The sequence below is a fragment of the Chenopodium album genome, chromosome 6 (assembly GCF_948465745.1).
Source record: "Chenopodium album chromosome 6, dcCheAlbu1.1, whole genome shotgun sequence".
NCBI lineage: Eukaryota > Viridiplantae > Streptophyta > Magnoliopsida > Caryophyllales > Amaranthaceae > Chenopodium > Chenopodium album.
In genome coordinates this window covers 76,081,476-76,095,993 of record NC_137839.1, presented here as the reverse complement: position 1 = coordinate 76,095,993, position 14,518 = coordinate 76,081,476, and positions in this window count along the sequence as shown.

Sequence of the window (14,518 nt, the reverse complement as noted above, 5' to 3'; positions counted from 1 at the left end):
CACATTTGAAGGCAACAATGCTATTGAGCATAACTTCTTGGGTGGTCTTTGCTCCTTAAATTTATGTCAGAGATACCTGGCTAACTGCAACACAGATACACAAACCACCAAACTCAAAGAGTTGGATGGTCTGGCAATCTGGCATCTTACTGCTTCTTGGGTCCTCATGCTTCAGATCACCAAACTCAAAGAGTTGGATGGTCTGGCAATCTGGTATCTTACTGCTTCTTGGGTCCTCATGCTTCAGACTGTTTCAGTTTCAGTTTCGAGAAAACTTCTGATCATTTGCTCCTATATTCATCTTGTTAATCTTTAATACCTTGCGGTTCTCAAGCTGTATACAACATTTTTGTAGCGGATATGGCTAACTAATTGATCTTAATCCCTTTTGTTTGATTGTTGCCTTTGTTGGGATAAGAAATTTAGACATGCTAAAAAAAAATTTGGGTAAAAAAAGCTGTGGAGAGTTGTGCTGTTTCAGCCTTTCAGGTTGTATTGGGCCTGGTGGCTCTATTTTTGGGATGTAAGACTGTTAGTTGTTTCAATCTTGAACATGTTACTTCTCCCCTACTTGGTCATATCAAAGAAGAAAAGCAGTTAAAAGTAGTATATTCACCAACAGACCAACTCCGTATAACACTTCATCATGTATATCCTATACAATAAATTTAGTCACTCCAAATCAAGTTATACTCATACGACTCATCGCGATTCTTAAATTAGAATATACAAGTTAATTTCCTTGATAATCAAATAACAAAACTGTAAATGAATCAATAACTTTTTATTATAAATGAATTTTATTTATCAAGGAGATAAAATGGAGCGTCCTCTTCTTAAATCTAATCATATAACTAATATATAAAGCTAAACTTTTAGCCAGGCGACGAGATATCGACACTTGGCGTTCCAACTTTTCGCCAAGTGTCGCACCACGTAGGATAGAATTATATAGAATTTAATTTGTAGGATAAAAAAAAGTTAATTTAGAATTCTATTTTCAATCAAATTTGGATAGAATTTTTAGATAAAATTGTTAATTTAGAGTTTTATTTTCGATAAAGTACCAATATTTCATATGTACAAATTAATTTATAACTTTATTAAAAAAAAAATTATAACACTCATAAATTATCATATAAATTTTTTTTGAGAGGATTTCTTTGGAGAAGTTTAGAGTATTTGATGAGAGGTGAGAAGTTTAGAGTATTTTGATTCTCTTTGTTCTCTCTTTTAGGTTTTTCCTCCTCTCTTTAGTTTTTTTTTTTTTTTTTAAAAAAAAATTTGGAGCGAAGGAATTAGCACCACATCCATTATTTATAATATATTCTAATCAATTTAAACAATATACTTTACAATCTAATATAATTTTATTACTGTGTGTAGACCTTTCAATCGGGTTGGGTCACGAGTCATTTCGGACAGGGTCATTATTTCAGGTTACGGGTCAAGAAATGTTTAAATCATCACAAAAACACATTAACTGCTAACTAATTTTGTATCAATGATATGTTTTAAAATTTGACATATAAATTAAAAATTTATCTTAAAATTCAATAAACAACCCGGGCATCGCACGGGCACAAAACTAGTATATATATATAAAGGGGAGTTTTTTCCCAAGATTTTAGAGCGCCGCGTAGGATTTTTATTTTTAAAAAATTATTAGAGCGCCACACAGGATTAATATTTTTAAAACGCTACAATTGGATTATGCCACCTAAGATCACAAATTTTTGTATGTGGCTGGCCACATGGTGTGGCCAGCGTACATAACGGGCCCAAAGTTTCGAAGCCCAAAATATAACGGACTTTTATGTAAAAAATAACGGACCCATTTGGTACCCCGTTATTTTTTTTTAAAACCGTTTTATTTGAAATTGTGTTTTTGTATCTCTTTTCCCAAAACCGCCATTATTATAGAGTTGTCTCTTCATTCAACCGCCATTATCACAGTTTTTTTCTTTCTATTTTCTCTCTCATCTTGCAATTTTCTCTCTCATTTCTCTCTCTAAATTATTAACTCTCTTTATTGCTTTGCCTTCGTTCTGAGTTTAACTTGTTATTTTCTGTGTTTTTTGTGTCATCTAAGTTTAATTTTTTGATTCAAAATGGTTAAATTGAAGATTATCAATCGCAAAGGAAAGAAAGGATCGTCTTCTTGTACAAATGTTGTTGAAACAGGTATTTTTAAAATTTTAATTTGTATTTCTTTGATAATTTTGCACATTGTTGTTGTTTTTCGAGTGTTTTGATCAAAGATTATTTGTATTTCGTTTTGATTTTGTGTTATTGTTGTTTTTTATTGTTATTCGACTTAGATTTAAAGTATTTTACCTATATTTTGTTGTTTATTTCATTTAATTTTGTTTTTGTTTTTAAATTTTTGTGTGTATTTTTGTTAGGGTTACGTGTTTGATGTTAGGTTTTTTACTTTTAATTTTGCGATTATTCTGTTTTCAATCTGTTTTATTGTTTTAAATGCTTAATTTGTATTTCTTGAATTGTATTATATCTTGATTTTTTAGTTGTAGGATATGCTTAATTTTGTTGAGTTTTTTTAATTTTTTTTTAGGGTTACTGTTATTTTTATTAGTCATTATTTCTATGGTTACTTGTATTTGTCCTTATATTGTTTTATTAGTATTGCCATCTTATATTGTGTTACTTTTATTGCTTTTTTGTATTTAAATTTTGTGTTTTGTATTTGGTTAGTTGTATAGGATTAGTTGTATTTTTTGTAAACTAGTGTTACTTGTATTAGTAATTCCTTATTGAAGGATGTACATGTTATGGTTACTTCTATTGAGTTACTTGTATTTAGTTATTTGTATTGAGTTACTTGTTTTGATGAATTTTACACTGAGTATTATACTCTTACTCGATTACTTGTATTGAGTTACATGTATTGAGTTACTTGTATTTAGTTATTTGTATTGAGTTACTCGTTTTGAATTACTTGTATTGGGTTACTTGTATTTATTTTAAAACTATGGTTACTTGTATTTGTTGTAATATATTGTTACTTGTATTATTAATGGTTACTTGTATTTGTTATACATAGAGTTACTTGTATTGAGTGTACTTGTAATTAATATATAATGTCTTAGTTTGAGTTATTATAGTGTGTATCATTAACTCAAACAAGTATTCTAATTTATTTTGAATTTGTTTATTGAACAGAAAAACATAATGCTATAGGTGATATTGAACAAGAGAAGGAATTGAATGATGAGGATGTTAATGCCGATTCTGACAATTTAAATGTTGAGGATGTTAACTTAGAAAAAGATAATGCAAATGCTGGTGTGAATGCAGAGCATAGTGTGAATGTTGAGGATGATGTAAATGCAGAGGGTCTGAAATCTGATAAAGTGATTGCAGAGGATATGAAAGCTGATGAAGTTGATAATACTCCAGTAGAGGATGTTAAACCTGATCTTAAACCTGTCATTGCTAAAAGAGGACGCAAAGGTCGAAGAGCTGCTGCAACTGCTACTCAAGATAGTCAAGTGGTCGAAGTTGTAAAACTTGAAGAGGGGTATGAAACATTATCCTGATTAATACATTTATTCTGTTTTATAGCTTTTATATGTTGTTTCTGTAATATGGTTTAGTTGTGGTTACTTGTTTTATTATTATGTGTTACTTGTTTATTGATTATTGGTTACTTGTTTGTTGATTATAGTTTACTTTTAGGATATTTTAATATGAGTGTTACTTGTTAGGTGTTATTTTTTTATTTTTTTTTATTTTTTTTTATGATTATAGGATAATTTTTTTTTTATTTTTTTATTTTTATGTTTATAGGTTACTTGTTTGATGATGTTGGGTTACTTGTTTTATGATTATGGTTTACTTATTAAGATTATTTTTGATATGAATTTTGATGGATATAACCTTCAATCGCAGTTGAAAGGTTTGGAATCTTGAGTCTCGGTCAAGAAACGCTAAGCAACACGAGCTTAAAACCTAAACTAGGTCAAGCATACACAAGCACAAGCTTACGTAAAACTTTATAAATTTCAAATCAATCAATCATACTTTTCGTTAAACACCATCACGTATTTATAAGCTAAATAATTAGCCTAAAAATCGGTAAAACAAATTCTAATCTAACTAGGAAACTAACTCTAACTTGTAAAGATAATATTTTGCAAATATGATCTTTAAAGTTAAGCTTATCTTATACTAACCGAATTAAACTAACAAAAATATCCTAATAAATTCGGTCACCTAATAATAAACTAAAAATAACAATAAAAATAATTATAATAACAATATTGATGCCTTGGAACCGCATCAATTTTTATGTGAGTGTTACTTGTTAGGAGGTTACTTGTTTAGTTATTTTGAGTTATTTTTAAAAGATTTCTATAGAATATTATTTATTTTTAGTTACTTATTTGTTGATTTTGAGTTACTTATAACAGGTTTATATATTATGAGTTACTTGTTAGAGTTTTATTTTTTATATGTATTGTTTGTAAGATTTTTAATAATTATGAGTTGAAGTGAAATAGAGTTACTGGTTATTTGTAGTGTATAACTACAATTTGAAATTGATTTTTTATTTTGTTTTGTTTTAGGGAGGATGTAATTGTTTTGAGATGTAGACCGTCTGGTGTTTTAGACTTATATAAGAAGTTATCTGAAGATCAAAAGCAAGCAGTTGAATCTATTGGGTTTGGAAATATATCGTTGATCAAGTTAAGTACCTTTCTAACAGAAATGATTCGTTGGCTTTGTAGCTGTTTTGATCCTGCAACTTGTATCTTTAATTTACCTTCTGGAAGAAACTTTCAGCTTACAGCAGCTGATGTTTATGACGTCTTTATGATTCCAATGGGAACAACACCTGTTCCTATTTCTCTTAAAAAGCAGAATTCTGATTTGAAGACTGGTTGGAGGAACTTGTATGGGAGTAAAAACCTTGATATTTCAGTCCCCCTTTTGTGGAATAAAATGATAAGTGATGATGTGATGAAAAAAGGAAATGATGATTTTAAAAGATGCTTTGTCATGTATACTATGGTTACTCTGCTTGCTCCTACATCAAATCGATCTGCTGACTTTAAGCTAGTTTTAGCTTTAGAGGGTGTTAACAAAATCAGTACATACAACTGGTGTTAGTATGTATTAGATGACTTATGTGAGAAATTGTCAAGTTGTTCTCTTACACAGAAGTATTTGCCTGGTTGTCTTTTATTGCTGCAGATAGTTTATTTTCATAGAATTAAGGTGGAAGGAAGTACAGTTGATAGTTCATTGCCTTTAATTAAGCATAGGACTGAAGAAAATTTTAGAGAAAGGTTGGGCAATAAAAGTGGGAAGTATGGTCATGGTATGTTAGATGAAGATACGTATCCTGTATCTAAAATTGGTGATACAGTTGATACCAAGAAGCAGAAAAGTAAGGAAACAAAGTCTGTTGTTTCTAAAAATAAAGGTGAGAAAGTAGAAAAGAAAAATGAAGAAAAGAAGAGAGAAGTAAAAAAGAAAGATGTTGTTGAGGCTGAAAGAAAAGTTGTAGGAAAGGACAAAAAGAAAGAAAATTTGAGTTCAAAAAAGAAAGTTGAAGAAAAAAAAAAGAAGAGAAGGAAAAGGAAGTCCGAAAACAAAGTTTGAAAAGGCGTAGAGCCTAAGGAAAAAAAGAGAAGGCGTAGGCTAAGAAAGGCTGACTTTTATGTTTTTGAAAAGGAAAATATAATTGATTTTGATGATGCTAGAAATGAGATTGAGAAAAAACAGAAGAGAAGACTTGTGAGTGATGGAAATGAAATAGAAGGTGATGTTGTAGCTGAAGATTTAAACATGGATGATGCTGATGATGCAGTAGATGATGATCATGGAATTGAAGATTTAGTAGGTGCTGATGTTGGATGGGAAGATGTTGCTGGTTCTTCTCGTGTTATTTCTTTTGAAGTTCCTCATGAAATTCAAACAAATGATGAAATTTCTAAACTTGCAAAAAATGTAAGTGTTTTAACTGTTTTTTTTTTATTTTATTGAAGTATTAATGCAGTTACTTGTATGTTTTTTAAGTGTTAGTTGCAGTTACTTGTATATATTCTTATATATGTAGTTACTAGTATTTTTGTTAAATGTTAATTGAAATTACTTGTATGTGTTTTTTTGTGTTACTTGTATATTTATTAGCTTTGATTGGAGTTATTTATATATAAGGTTACTTGTGTTAATTGAAATTTGTTAACTTGAGTTACTTGTTTTGGTGGTTACTTGTGTATATTTTTTTTATTATTAAATTTGTTAACTTGAGTTTCTTGTTTTGGTTATTTCTTATGGTATTACTTGTATATTTTGTATTTGAGTTACTTGTATATTGAGTTACATGTATGTTTAGTGTTACTTGTATAATAATTAGGGTTCATTGGATTTATTTTTATATGGAGTTACTTGTATATTTTTATTTTATAAATTTCTTAGATTGAGTTACTTGTTTTGGTTATTTTTTATTGTATTACTTGTATATTTTGTATTTGAGTTACTTGTATATTGAGTTACATGTATGTTAAGTGTTACTTGTATAATAATTAGGGTCCATTGGATTATTTTAAAAAGTTTTTGGTTTAAAATTTGAATGTGATTTATTTGTAGGATGTGGAAAAGAATTATATGCTAATGCAGAGGGATATGAAATTAATGTCATATCAATTTGAGCGTTATGTTGAATCAATGAAGCTGCAATTGAATGTTGAAGTTCGTTCTAAAAAGGATAAATCTCCTGTTCTGTCTCAGCTAGATCCGATATATAATGATCAGTCATTCTGGGATCAAATCGACAAGATTGTGAAACAGAATGTTGAAATGAAGAAAGTCGTTGATGAAATGCCATTATTTAACCTGTTTTCTTACACTGATCCAGAATCAAATGCTAGGTTGTTATCTAATGAAGAAGTTCAGAACATTTTTAAAAATGATTCTGCTAAACAAATTCCTATCGAGGATGTTCCTATATTTGATGATTCAATGGGGGTTGATCGTGCAAGATCGGTTGTTGAAGATATTTTGCAATCTATTAATCTAAATGAGATTAATGATAATGATGATCCTACTGATGATGCACAAGGACAGAATGGAGAAGAAAGAATTTATGCTGCTTCTGAAGTTCAGAATGAAATGAAAGGAACATCTGCTGATTCTGATGTGCAAACTGATGTACATTTGAAGGTTCCTGAATCATCATCTTCTGTTGCTTCTGATGTTCCTGATGTTAATCCTTTGGCTATGGTTCTTTACAGTCCAATTGTTGAAAGTCAGGACATTCAGTCATCTAGCCAAGATAATCTTGAATTGGCAACAAGTCAAGATATTTTTCAAAGTCTTGAAACTCTGGCTACACTTTCAACTCAAAATGAAATTATTTTGTCAAGCCAGGAGTTTAATCAAAGTCAGATAGTGGTTTCAAGCCAAGAATTTAATCCTTCTTCTCAAGAGAATATGAAGGAAATTTCTGAAGATGTTATCGAACTTTCAACTCAAGAGAACACTCAAAATATAACATAAATTCTTGGTGCTGGTGATGATGCCCTTCCTCTTTCAACTCAAAAATGGCTTGATGAAATTAGAGAAATACAGAGGAAAGACAATCCTGTTACTTCAAAGAGAGGGTTATCTGATAAATCTGTTACTACTTCTGGTGAGGCAGCTGAAGGATCTGATAAGAAAAAGAAGGCCCCTCAAAGAAAGAATCCTCAGAAAAAGGCTTCCACTCAAGCAAAAGGGAAAAAGAGAGAAAGAAAAGAAGTTTTGACATCTTTTGTGGCAGGTTGCACTCCTGAAGAGTCAATGAAAATTCTTAGGGAAAAATTTGATGAAGCTGGGATGCCAGATGGTGAGGAGATTAAAACTTCTGATGATACTGCTATTCAATCTGCTGAATTAATTAGCTGCGATATTGACTGTGGTGCACATGGTGCTTATAAATTATAGTTAATATCAAAATTTATGAGGCTTAACTGCAAGAGAGTATCAACAATGAGGAGTTTACGGCTGATGGTTGCAGATTATTGTTTTATTCAAAATTATTCTGGAGTGTCGATGTCGTAAGTTGTTTTTATGTTTTCTTTTTATGTTGTGTTAGTAAAAACTTTTAAAATATGCATTGTGTGTTACTTTTGTTATTAGTGTTACTTGTATATGATTACTTATTTTATTAGTATTACTTGTATAGGGTTACTTGTGTTACTTATATTCAGTTACTATTATTGGGATTAGTTGGGTTATTTAGATTTGGTTAGTTTTAGTTACTTGTATTGTTGTACTGTTGGTTACTAATTACTTATATAGGGTTACTTATATATTATTATTTGAATTATTGCAAACTAGTTACTTGTATAGGGTTAGGGTTGCTTTTATAGGGTTACCTGTATAGGATTATTATTATTGGTGGTTACTTGTATAAGGTTACTTGTATTGTTGGATACTAGTTACTTGTGTTTGTATAGAGTTACTTGTATAGGGTTACTTGTATAGAGTTACTTCTAAATTAAATTCACTTAGTTATATCTGTTACTTGTAAATTTAATTATTTGTGTTACTTTTAAATTTTTATGTATTACTTGTAAATCAAAATCATTTATATGTGTTACTTGTAAGTTATAAAATTTTGCTTAAATTATATTTTATTTACTTGTAAATTTTGATTATATGTTGTTTTATGGTCTATGTTACTTACTTTTTTTCATTTTTAAACAGGGAGATTCTAGTATATTTTAATGAGTTCTACAGTTTACCTAGAGAAGAGTTTTTGACATTGTACCAAAAGGAATTGATTTCAAGTCGAATTTTGGATTGTTTTTTTATCTTGTTGAATTATGTTGAGGTTAAACAAGATAATCAATTACCAAGATTCTTTTTTGGTGGTGAACATATGGTAATTCTTAAATACTTTTTTTTTATAATTTTAAAATTTTTATGGTGCATGTCTTATATCATGTGTTTATATATTCTTTATGTATACAGTTGCCTCTTTTGCGTTGTATATGTAATGGAGATGGTTGCATATATGAAAATGAAGTTTTTGGAGCATGGGATTTGTGGACTGAATCAATTCAGTGTTGTGAATTATTGGATGCATTGTTGGTATGTTTTTGTTTTACTCTTTGTTTACTTGTATTCTATTATTTGATTTATTTTTTACCAGATGCTTTAGTTGAATTTAATTCTTTTGTGCAGATATTCATACCAATCTATCATGGCAATCACTATTCTGCTGTAGTGATAAATTTTTACACTGAAACTGTTGACTACTTGGATAATAGAACCTATTCCATGCATGTTGAAATTGAAGAAAAACCCAATTCAAAGAAAGGGAAAGTTGCAACCAAAGGGGGCATTAAAAAATTCAAAATTACTACAAATTTTGATGAATTTCACACTGAGTATTATACTATTACTTGGTACTTGGTAAGTTTTAAAATTTTGTTAAGTTAAGTTGTATATTACACTTAATTTCTATAATTACTTGAATTTGGTTATTTTGAGTTACTTGTAATGAAAATGGTAAATATGATCTTGGAATAACTGGGGTTACTTGTAATGAAATTATTGGGGTTACATATATTGTGGATTACAGGTATAATATGTAATTAGAATTATTGGAGTATAGTTTATAGTGTAATTAATTACATGTTAGTTAAAAATATTTGGAGTTACTTGTATTTGGAGTTACTTGTATTTTTAGGACTTTTGGAGTTACTTGTATTTTTTTTTTGTAATTTTGAGTTACTTGTAATGAAAATGGTAAATATGGTCTTGGAATAACTGGGGTTACTTGTAATAAAATTATTGGGGTTACATATATTGTGGATTATAGGTATAATATGTAATTAGAACTATTGGAGTATAGTTTATAGTGTAATTACTTACATGTTAGTTAAAAATATTTGGAGTTACTTGTATTTGGAGTTACTTGTATTTTAGGACTTTTGGAGTTACTTGTATTTGGAGTTACTTGTATTTTTAGGACTTTTGGAGTTACTAGTATTTAGAATTTCTTGTATTTTTAGGACTTTTGAAATTACTTGTTTTTTTTTTGTATTTAACAGATTTTAATTGTATCAGTTGCCTTTGTAGTTTATTTAAATTGTAAACCTGTAGTTCTATTATTTATTTTTTTCTAGAGGCTTTATATGTCGAAATATTTGGTTTTAAAAGGCCATGATTCTGGAGAATTTGTCAAAGATTTCCTCATTCAAATGATCCCACTTGATTCTCAAAAGTGCTCTTCTGAAACAAATGATTGTGGAATCTTTTGTTTGTACCATTGTGCCACATTTGAGGGGAAAGCATTCAAATGTAAAAGTTTGACTCAGGTATAATGTTTTTATCTATACTTTTATTTAATTTTATTTGCTATTTTTATTTTTATTACTTATTACTCTAAATTTGTATTTTAGGCATTGGAAAGACGTCGTTTCAGAGCAGAAATATGTGCATCTCTGGTTTTATGTAATTTGAATTTAAGACGAGATGATGTTTTAACAAGTGTGAATGCATTTTGTGACAATAACGAAGAGATTTATGCTGAAGTCATACTTAATGAAGAAATAGAAAAGACTAACAATATTGCTCAACAAATAAAGAAGGCGAAGAAGGTTAGTATGTCTAAAAGCAAAAAAAGGAGTTTGTTGAAGAAAAAGATGAAGGCTAAAGAAAATACACCTGATAAAGAGAAGGAAGAAGAAGCCTTTATGATTGCAGCAACTATAGCTGCAGAAAAAATGGCAGAGAGAATTAAGGTTGCTGCAAAACGGTGTTCTAAAAGAAAGAAGTAAGAACTTTTGTAATAAATTTTAATTAGTTATATTGAACAGTTTTATTTTAATATGCTGAACACTTTTTAGGGGGTTGTAATATTAATAGTATGACAGTCTTTCATTTGTTTATTTTAGTACATTTTAATCTAAAATTATACATACATATATATATATATATATATATATATATATATATATATATATATATATATATATATATATATATATATATATATATATATATATATATATATATATATATATATATATATATATATATATATATATATATATATATATATATATATATATATATATATATATATATATATATATATATATATATATATATATATATATATATATATATATATATATATATATATATATATGTATGTATATATATATATATAAGAGTTATGTTATTTGTATTTCATTACTGTTATAGTTTTACTCAAGATAATTTTAGTTAGTTACTCTTATTGTTTTACTTATCTACTAGTATTGGTATAATTGATACTGTTAACTTTTATTTAGTTAATTTTATTGAGTTTAGTTTGGTTATTTGGATTTTTTTAGTTTTGGTTACTTGTATTGTTTGTTACTGTAACTTGTATTGTTGGATGCTAGTTACTTGTATATAAGTTATATATAGTTATTTTATGTTAGATTTGATTGTATAATAATACTTGTATTGGTGGTTAATTGTATAGGATTAGGGCTACTTGTATAAGATTACTTGTACTGGTGATTATTTGTTTTATTGGATACTAGTTACTTGTATAAATTAACTTGAATAGGATTACTTGTATTAGTGGTCACTTTACTTGTATAAGGTCACTTTTCTTACATATGGTTACTTGTATAGGGTTACTTGTATTTTAATATAGGGTTACTTGTATAATTAAGGTTACTTGTATTTTCATATATGGTTACTTGTATAAGGTTACTTGTATTTTAATATATGGTTACTTGTATAAGGTTAGAGTTACTTTTATAGGGTAACTTGTATTTGAATATAGGGTTACTTGTATTTTAATATAGGGTTACTTGTATAGAGTTACTTGTATGAGGTTAGGGTTATTTGCATTTTAATATAGGGTTACTTGTATTTTAATATAGGGTTACTTGTATATGGTTAGATTTACTTTTATAGAGTTACATACTTGTATTTTAATATAGGGTTACTTGTATAAGGTTACTTGTATGAGGTTAGAGTTACTTGTATTTTAATATATGGTTACTTGTATAGGGTTACATGTATTTTAATATAGAGTTACTTGTATTTTTATATAGAGTTACTTGTATACGGTTACTTGTATGTATATATATGGTTTGATTTACTTTTATAGGGTTACTTGTATTTTAATAAAGGGTTACTTGTATTTTAATATAAAATTACTTGTATATGGTTAGATTTACTTTTATAGGGTTACTTGTATTTTAATATAGGGTTACTTGTATAGGGTTACTTTTATAAGGTTACTTGTATTTTAATATAGGGTTACTTGTATTAGGTTACTTTTATATGGTTACATGTATTTTAATATAGGGTTACTTGTATTTTAATATAGGGTTACTTGTATTATAAGGTTACTTTTATTTTAGTTCAGAGTTACTTGTATAGGGTTACTTGTATAGTGTTACTTGTATAAGGTTACTTGTATGAGGTTAGAATTACTTGTATTTTAATATATGATTACATATATAGGGTTACATGTATTTTAATATAGGGTTAATTGTATTTTTATATAGAGTTACTTGTATATGGTTACTTGTATGTATATGGTTTGATTTACTTTTATAGGGTTACTTGTATTTTAATAAAGGGTTACTTGTATTTTAATATAGGGTTACTTGTATAGAGTTATTTCTATAAGATTAGAGTTACTTGTATAGGGTTACTTGTATTTTAATATAGGGTTACTTGTATATGGTTACTTGTATGAGGTTAGGATTACTTGTATTTTAATAAAGGGTTACTTGTATAAGGTTACTTGTATGAGGTTAGGGTTACTTGTATAGGGTAACTTGTATTTTTATACAGGGTTACTTGTATACGGTTATTGTATGAGGTTTACTTATATGGTTAGATTTACTTTTATAGTGTTACTTGTATAGTGTTTCGGTTACTTTCATACAGTTACTTGTATTTTAATTTAGGGTTACTTGTATAGGGTTACTTTTATAAGGTTACTTGTATTTTAATATAGGGTTACTTGTATTAGGTTACTTTTATATGGTTACCTGTATTTTAATATAGGGTTAATTGTATTTTAATATAGGGTTACTTGTATTTTAGTTACTTGTATTATAAGGTTACTTTTATTATTTGGTTACTTGTATTTTTGTTCAAAGTTACTTGTATAGGGTTACTTGTATAGTGTTACTTGTATTTTAGTGTAGGGTTACTTGTATTAATATTTTCTTGTATTGGTTATTTTTATTGGTTATTAGTAATCTACAAGTAATTAGTACTTACTTGAAAATGAATGTTACTTGTATTATAAAATAATAATTTGATTGTAGTATGTATGAAAAAAAAATAAGTCCAGTATGTATTAAAAAAAAAATATGTCTACTATTAAAGTATGTATCCCTCACTTATACTCGATAATTCAAAACCTAAAATAACTTTGGGTTCTGAATTGGAGTTAAAGTTCCAAATTCTCTGGCATTTCCTTTTGCTTGCATTGCTTTTGTTTTCTTTGCTTTAGGCTGCTTCCCTTTCTCAAAGTGCCCTTTTATTCTTTTGCTTCTTCCTTTTGTGTTAGCTTTTTCTGGATCCATGACTGCAGGAATATCTAGGTCTGGTGATGCTTCCTGATGATCAGCTGAAGTTTGCTATTGATTACTTGTAGCTTCTTGTTGATCAAATGAGTTTTCCTTCTCCTTGTTCTTTTGCCAATCCCTTTTGAATTCATCTGCTTTCTCTTGTATCATTTTGAAATGTTCTTCTACCAAGTTTCGTGTCTCTTTGTGGTTTTGACATTTTATAAGTAGATTGTAGCTTCTTCTAGCCATTGTGTGACGCCAAGGCATTAATTTGTCTAACTGAGATTCTTTTTTTGCTCCATCTTCATCTTTCTTTTTCCAGACATGTGCTTTTGCCATTTTAGACCATCTTGTTGAAATGTATAAGCTAGGAATTCTTGTCACATTATGATGATGCAAGATCTTGATACAATGATAACAAAGCCAACCAATTTCTTCAAAATTCTTGCAAGAACATGCTATTTTATTTTCAGCTTTGTTATATATAACCTTCTGTCTGCTGCTATCATCATACTCAATCTGCACTTCATAAAAGTAAAAATCTCCCACAGTAGCATGAAGATAAGTTATGCATCCAATTGAGTACATAAATTCCATTTCAAAATATCTGAAAATAGTTTTAGTGTACACTTCTGAAACATGTTTAAGTAATCCCATAAAAGGAATACTTGAGGTTGGGTTGGAATTTGAACATTTAAAATCAGCATCACACTCATTCTTTCTCCACCTCTTCACTGTTTGATTGAAAATTTTGAAGAAATCTGTCAGGCTTGTGTTTTTGTTGGCCTTAAACCCAACTGCATTATTTGCACTTTCACTTCTTTGTGATGATAGTATACCAGCAGAAAAAAGTCTTTACTTAATGTTGTACACCATTTTTCTCTCAAACCATACAACCTTTTAAACCATTTATTGTTTTCAAGTTTGTATTTGGCAATCATAGAATCCCAGCATTTCTGTAA